The sequence below is a fragment of the Montipora foliosa genome, chromosome 2 (assembly GCF_036669935.1).
Source record: "Montipora foliosa isolate CH-2021 chromosome 2, ASM3666993v2, whole genome shotgun sequence".
Classification (NCBI taxonomy): Eukaryota; Metazoa; Cnidaria; class Anthozoa; order Scleractinia; family Acroporidae; genus Montipora; species Montipora foliosa.
This window is the reverse complement of record NC_090870.1, coordinates 4438904-4446403: the sequence shown is the minus strand read 5'-3', so window position 1 is coordinate 4446403 and position 7500 is coordinate 4438904.

The window sequence follows — 7500 nt, the reverse complement described above, 5'->3', positions numbered from 1 at the left end:
ATTAAATGGCCAGCCGAAATATCGTTAAAAAATGCAGTTTCGCGTTGTTTTATCAGTCGTACAGTAGTCTACTTGACTTTTATAGATATTTGTTAATCAATTTTGATTGATATCGATCTTCTCTGATCCAACGCTGTGGAACACTCATCGTCCACGGTTTTTTCAAAGGTTTTAAAACCTCAACTTCACATGTAAAATGCCACTGAGCCCTGTCCACATTTTTTCAGTACACGACTTCTCTTTGGAAATGAGGCCAAAGTGATCTGATAATTGGACTTGGCTTTGAGGTTTAGCCTTGGCCTTGGGATTTTCTTTCAAAAAACAATGGCTTCAAAAATAACCTTGAAACTTAAACTGATAACGACCTTGGTGGTGTAATATTTTTCGAGGATTCAAGGTGTGTTCGTCGGTCTACGTAGGTCAGGACTTTGTACCGTTGCACAATCAGATTATTCAACAAATGTACTTTTAACTTAAGAGATCCAATGGTTGACTTATGTCAGTCACATATTTTTATTCAAGTTTGTTTTGAGAAGGATAAGTAGTTTACGGTTAGCACAATATACAAGCTAAACAGACCCTAAACATCCTCTGTCAAAATGTGGCCGCGTCAACGTATGTGGTTCGTCCAGATCATACACTTTACCGTGATGGAATGAACTCAATGCATGATTCTCGGTTCTTTTCAAATTGGTGCTGCTATTTTCTTGCAAACGAAAATAGATGAATTCTTTAATTGTCGACTATTAGTACATTTATCTGCTGATATTTAGAGTATCCATCTTATAATAATAGGCTTTTCCAGGCTTTGTCACCTATGCAACAGAACTTGAAGATGGGCTTCAAAATCGGCTAAGGCGGTGTAAACAAGACGTGTTTATGTGCATTCAATACACTTCAACCACGCGCGAGCAGGTCAACCCTTGAGGATTGTCTAAGTCGTAATGCGATTTGGTCCGTACCACACCAGCTTCACCTTGACACATGCAACAAATTTCTGCTTTTAAATTGGGAAATGCTCTATCGTGTCTAATCTTTTGACTTGAACAAGGTTCTAAGGTGTATTTTTTTAGTTTTTTTCCACAATAAGCAAAATTTGGACGAGCCTCGTCCAAATTTTGCATTATGACGAAATACAACCCAAAAAAACAAGTATACTTTAACTCTTCGCCGTGCTTGAAAAGATTGTGAGTTACCGCGAAAATAATTAAACAACAAATTGTCCAAGATTCGACTGAAGAAAACAAACTCACAGTGCCAAAATCTTAAGCCTTAACTTCAAAATCATGCGAGCTTTAGGAGACGATTTTACTGATTCAATTATTTGACATCAATTAATGACTCCGGAACCTGAGCATTGCAGGATCATAGCATCAAATTTTGTCTGCCCTGGCATGAACTATGACTTAATGAATTGTGTCATCTATTGCTCAGTTTACCTTGTCATATTTAGTTGCAAACTTTAAAAGTCAAGCTGCAGCGTTGTTCAGAGGCAAGAAAACTGAGTTGTGTTCTGTCAAAATATTTTCAAACATGGCAACTTTTTCAGTCACAGGTTTCATTTTACTGGCTGTCTTTTCCTTATTTGGTTCTGGCGAAGGTAAGAGAGTAATTCAATTTGATACGATAGAAAAACCTAGGAATATTCCCTGATTCTTTAGGCTTTTCTTTTAACTTAGATAAGAGATTTCGAGAGGATATTGCTTGTTGGCACAAAGATTTTGGTCTGTCACATTCTTGGTTTAAGAACTTTATAAACTGAAATAACTTTCCTCATAACCGCTTCTTTGTTTTAGTTAGCTATATCGATAAATTTATTACCAGGTATTCATTACCTGGCTAACCCCACAAGGGTTTTTGTTGTCTTATCTTTTTGCGTTCAAAGTATGTATTGGAACCTTGTTCCAGTAGCATGTACCTTCAAATTTCTAAAGGACTGACTCGAGCATAGCTTAGAGATTTTTTGGAGAGTTTGAAAGAGTCGGAGTATCTTTTTGACACCAGGAGTCGGAGATCAAAACGTTTCTTTAGGTTCCCACACTTTTTTTTTTTTCATGCTTACTCTTTCGCTTCTGCTTGTGCGTCTTGTGCCTAAGGGTCAAACTGTCGCAAATCATGTCGTAAATGAGATGCAGGATTTTCTATCAAACTATTCCGAGTGATCGGGTTTGTTCTGAAATCTACTGTCTGTTAACTGCTTGTACCCCGAAGGGGGGGGGGGGACTCCCATATGGAACAGACGGGGATGCTCGTCGGAAATTTTGAATTTAACCCCTAAAGGAGACCATCTGGGCGTGGCTCAAGCTTTTTGTGACCCCTAAAGGATACCAATCTGGGCGTGGCTTAAGCAAATTTTGACCCCTAAAAACAAGTTAAAAAGAAAATTTGACTTCTCTTTCTCTTAGCGTAATTCTGTGTTTCTTCGCGGAACCCTAAACGAGACCTTGACGGCTTAAAATATTGGCGCTTTACCCGGAACACCCTAAGCGAGACCAAAATCCAAAATTTACACCCCTAAGCGAGACGACGAGAGCATCCCCGTCTGTTTTATATGGGAGTCCCCCCCCCCCCCCCGGGGCTTGTACATTTGATGGACAGTTATTCCACTGGGTGTTCGCAACTCCCAGCATTTTCCAGTAGATCTGCATTTGTAAGAGACTAACCGCAACCAATTGGAGTCCATTTAGAACGCACATTGGAGTTCAAGTGAGACAAAAGTAATGTATGCCAGAAAGCAAAATATATGTCATACAAGCAATAGCCATTCTGCGCCATGTTTAGTTTTTACCGCAAACCCTAGCCGGTAGCCTGGTATAATATCACGAACGTGTTAAACCAATCAGCCCGCTGCCCCAGTATGTGGTTGAAGCTGGCAAACTCCAGTTCACAGTTCCACAAGCCCGTGGCACTGGAAAGGCGACAAAAGGCATTGCCTTTGGAAATAAATCCTTCACTGTCCTTGGTCTTTTTGGTTGTTTATGATCTTTATATTGCTGATTAGCTCCTTCATCAAGTTCCGCTGGTTCTGTTTTGTTTATACGCTGGTCATTGCTTACACAGTAATACAAGAAATGATACACTGAAAAAAATTTCGTTTTAATTCTATAAACTGACGAAACAAATTTTGAATTATTGACAGAGGGTCCACAATAAATAAAATAGGGAAAAGTAGCGGGATACGGGGAATTCAGTTTTGTCGTGACCGCGTTTAATATCTCTAATTAACCAGCGTTGACTGGCACGAATGGCTCTTTCGTGTGTAAACCGCCTATGGCAGGGTCGCGTTCAAAGACATAGGTGTTTGGATAGGCATAAAATGTGTCATCACTTCTCTAGGACAAGCGCGACCCTTATGTCGCAACAGTGGACATAAGAGGAGCCGCGGAGGACATAAGATAAAAAGGGCCGACATAAGATAAAAAGGGCGGATGTCCTGCCTTAGAGCTGGTCATATCTGGTCATAAGGCCATAAAACAAAGCTTCTGTCAAAACCATCATTTGACACCTCTTTTTTGACAAAACTCATGCGTTTTACAGACTCGTTCTATTCTGCAATCTGCCACACACTAGAGAAGCATGGCGAACGGAAACTTTCAATATAATTCTGATCAATTCAATTTTTTTACATATTCCCCGGCCTTCCACTCGTCTGGGCCGTCAGAATCAGCGGTTATTTTATCCATAACAGAATGACTCGCGGCAATCAGATATTTCATCCGTCGCAGAACGACTTTGCACATGCTTGCAGTGGTTCAGCGTCGAGTCTGAACCAAGGCCTGGGAGTACTTCGAAGGCACCTGCTGAAAAAAAAAAAAAAAACACTCGCGAGCGATGGGACTGCGACGACGAGAAAGTGCAGCTCCGTTTGATATGTCAGCGATATGTCTACCGTGTGCGACCGACGTGGGTCATACCTAATTGGATTAATTTTCGTTTCCAGTGATGGCCACCTCCTGCTATGGCCTCGATATATGATCAAATGTCTTTATAAACGCGACCCCTGCCTTTGTAGCCAAGTTATGAATGGCAAAAGAAGTGAAGTCGGTCAATTTTATCCACAGAGCGAATCGCTCTGACGAAGGGCTAACGCTCGAAACGTCAGCTTTTAGAATCTCTGTACGGTGGCCAATTTACATTATCAACTCCGTTGATAAAACCAAATTTTTGTATACTACTTCCCCACCGACGCAGCACCACAGTTTCTTTAGAAACTACCCCTTCATTCAATTTTATCCATAACCGACATAGACCTTATCACGGTTTTGGAAGCCATCTTGAGGAGTAGGCACGGCTAAGGTGTTTGAAATAACAGTGTTTGTGTAGTGTTGAAAACTGGTTTAATATTAACAGAACAAAATCAAACTAGCTTGCGTACAATATTTCTTTCTCCCCTTTTTTCTCCGTTTTGAAAAACTCTCCACTCCTTTGACACTGACTCCTATGCAAAAGGCATCTGCAACAACTAATTATTTTGTTACATTATATAATCACACAATTTCCGGCAGTAGTAATCTGCGTTAAAATAACTTTTAAAAAACTGTGGATATTACACTTAAGTTGCTAACCATAGGATTTTACTGACAAGAATTTGAGGGTCCAACCTGCACTAGAGTTTCATTTTCATTTGTCTGTACTTTTTTCCCACAGACGCACGTCTGACTTAGCCCTAAATTTCAAGTAATTGTATGGCAACATTCAATTAACATAACCGATTTGTTCTACGATATACATTTTTCCATAACGCGCAGACTATTGACATCATGGACTGATGGAAACTAGGAGTAAAGAAGACTCTAAGGAAAGAACTGAAAACTTCAGACTCAGTTCTCAGCGAGTGCATCGTGAGACACGAACAACATTCATCTACCTAACTCATGGTTGTTTTCCAAAAAAAGCACTCAGTGAGGAATATCAAAGCGAACAATTTTGTACTGTTACGTTGGAAACAGAACAAAATGTTAAGGTCACTAGAGCTAATTAACCAGCGTTGACTGGCACGAATGGCTCTTTCGTGTGTAAACCGCCTATGGCAGGGTCGCGTTCAAAGACATAGGTGTTTGGATAGGCATAAAATGTGTCATCACTTCTCTAGGACAAGCGCGACCCTTATGTCGCAACAGTGGACATAAGAGGAGCCGCGGAGGACATAAGATAAAAAGGGCCGACATAAGATAAAAAGGGCGGATGTCCTGCCTTAGAGCTGGTCATATCTGGTCATAAGGCCATAAAACAAAGCTTCTGTCAAAACCATCATTTGACACCTCTTTTTTGACAAAACTCATGCGTTTTACAGACTCGTTCTATTCTGCAATCTGCCACACACTAGAGAAGCATGGTGAACGGAAACTTTCAATATAATTCTGATCAATTCAATTTTTTTACATATTCCCCGGCCTTCCACTCGTCTGGGCCGTCAGAATCAGCGGTTATTTTATCCATAACAGAATGACTCGCGGCAATCAGATATTTCATCCGTCGCAAAACGACTTTGCACATGCTTGCAGTGGTTCAGCGTCGAGTCTGAACCAAGGCCTGGGAGTACTTCGAAGGCACCTGCTGAAAAAAAAAAAAAAAAACACTCGCGAGCGATGGGACTGCGACGACGAGAAAGTGCAGCTCCGTTTGATATGTCAGCGATATGTCTACCGTGTGCGACCGACGTGGGTCATACCTAATTGGATTAATTTTCGTTTCCAGTGATGGCCACCTCCTGCTATGGCCTCGATATATGATCAAATGTCTTTATAAACGCGACCCCTGCCTTTGTAGCCAAGTTATGAATGGCAAAAGAAGTGAAGTCGGTCAATTTTATCCACAGAGCGAATCGCTCTGACGAAGGGCTAACGCTCGAAACGTCAGCTTTTAGAATCTCTGTACGGTGGCCAATTTACATTATCAACTCCGTTGATAAAACCAAATTTTTGTATACTACTTCCCCACCGACGCAGCACCACAGTTTCTTTAGAAACTACCCCTTCATTCAATTTTATCCATAACCGACATAGACCTTATCACGGTTTTGGAAGCCATCTTGAGGAGTAGGCACGGCTAAGGTGTTTGAAATAACAGTGTTTGTGTAGTGTTGAAAACTGGTTTAATATTAACAGAACAAAATCAAACTAGCTTGCGTACAATATTTCTTTCTCCCCTTTTTTCTCCGTTTTGAAAAACTCTCCACTCCTTTGACACTGACTCCTATGCAAAAGGCATCTGCAACAACTAATTATTTTGTTACATTATATAATCACACAATTTCCGGCAGTAGTAATCTGCGTTAAAATAACTTTTAAAAAACTGTGGATATTACACTTAAGTTGCTAACCATAGGATTTTACTGACAAGAATTTGAGGGTCCAACCTGCACTAGAGTTTCATTTTCATTTGTCTGTACTTTTTTCCCACAGACGCACGTCTGACTTAGCCCTAAATTTCAAGTAATTGATGGCAACATTCAATTAACATAACCGATTTGTTCTACGATATACATTTTTCCATAACGCGCAGACTATTGACATCATGGACTGATGGAAACTAGGAGTAAAGAAGACTCTAAGGAAAGAACTGAAAACTTCAGACTCAGTTCTCAGCGAGTGCATCGTGAGACACGAACAACATTCATCTACCTAACTCATGGTTGTTTTCCAAAAAAAACACTCAGTGAGGAATATCAAAGCGAACAATTTTGTACTGTTACGTTGGAAACAGAACAAAATGTTAAGGTCACTAGAGCTAATGAGTGATGATGCCGAGAACCTTGAACATCAAGGTTTCCCATTGCGTAGAGGTTAGTCTTATGCAACGACTATTCAGTATTTAACAAAGAAACTCGTGAAAAAATTTGGGCGGGATCGGGATTTGAAGTTAAGGAAGGGCGGGAAGCGAGATTAACAAGAAAAAATGGGTTTAGAGGCGGAATTTGAGAACCCTATCGTGGACCCTCTTGACAGGTATGCAAAAAAATAAGGAAAGTCCTAAACAGCCTATTGTACTCCATAATCGTCTACCGACCTCTTTATTCTGCCCTTACAATATCCGGTTTCTGCAAAGTAACTTGTTCTCAGTTCAACCGTCAGATGATTTTTTGGGGGCTCTGAGACTCAACATTAAGAAAACTTGCTATTTATTTCAATAATTTGGGAAAACCCTTTCAGTTAACTAGTTTTTAGGCGCAATTCGGGGAGACTTTTTAAATTAGCATACCACCAAGCCCTGTCCACATTTTTTCAGTACACGGCCTCTCTTTGGATAGATAGATAGATAGATAGATAGATAGATAGATAGATAGACAGATAGATAGATAGATAGATAGATAGATAGATAGATAGATAGATAGATAGATAGATAGATATATACGTATTTCTGAGGATTGAACTAATCAATAAGACATAACTTCTTCTGTGACTGCAGTACACGGCCTCTCTTTGGATAGATAGATAGATAGATAGATAGATAGATAGATAGATAGATAGAGAGACAGATAAATAGATAGATAGATAGATA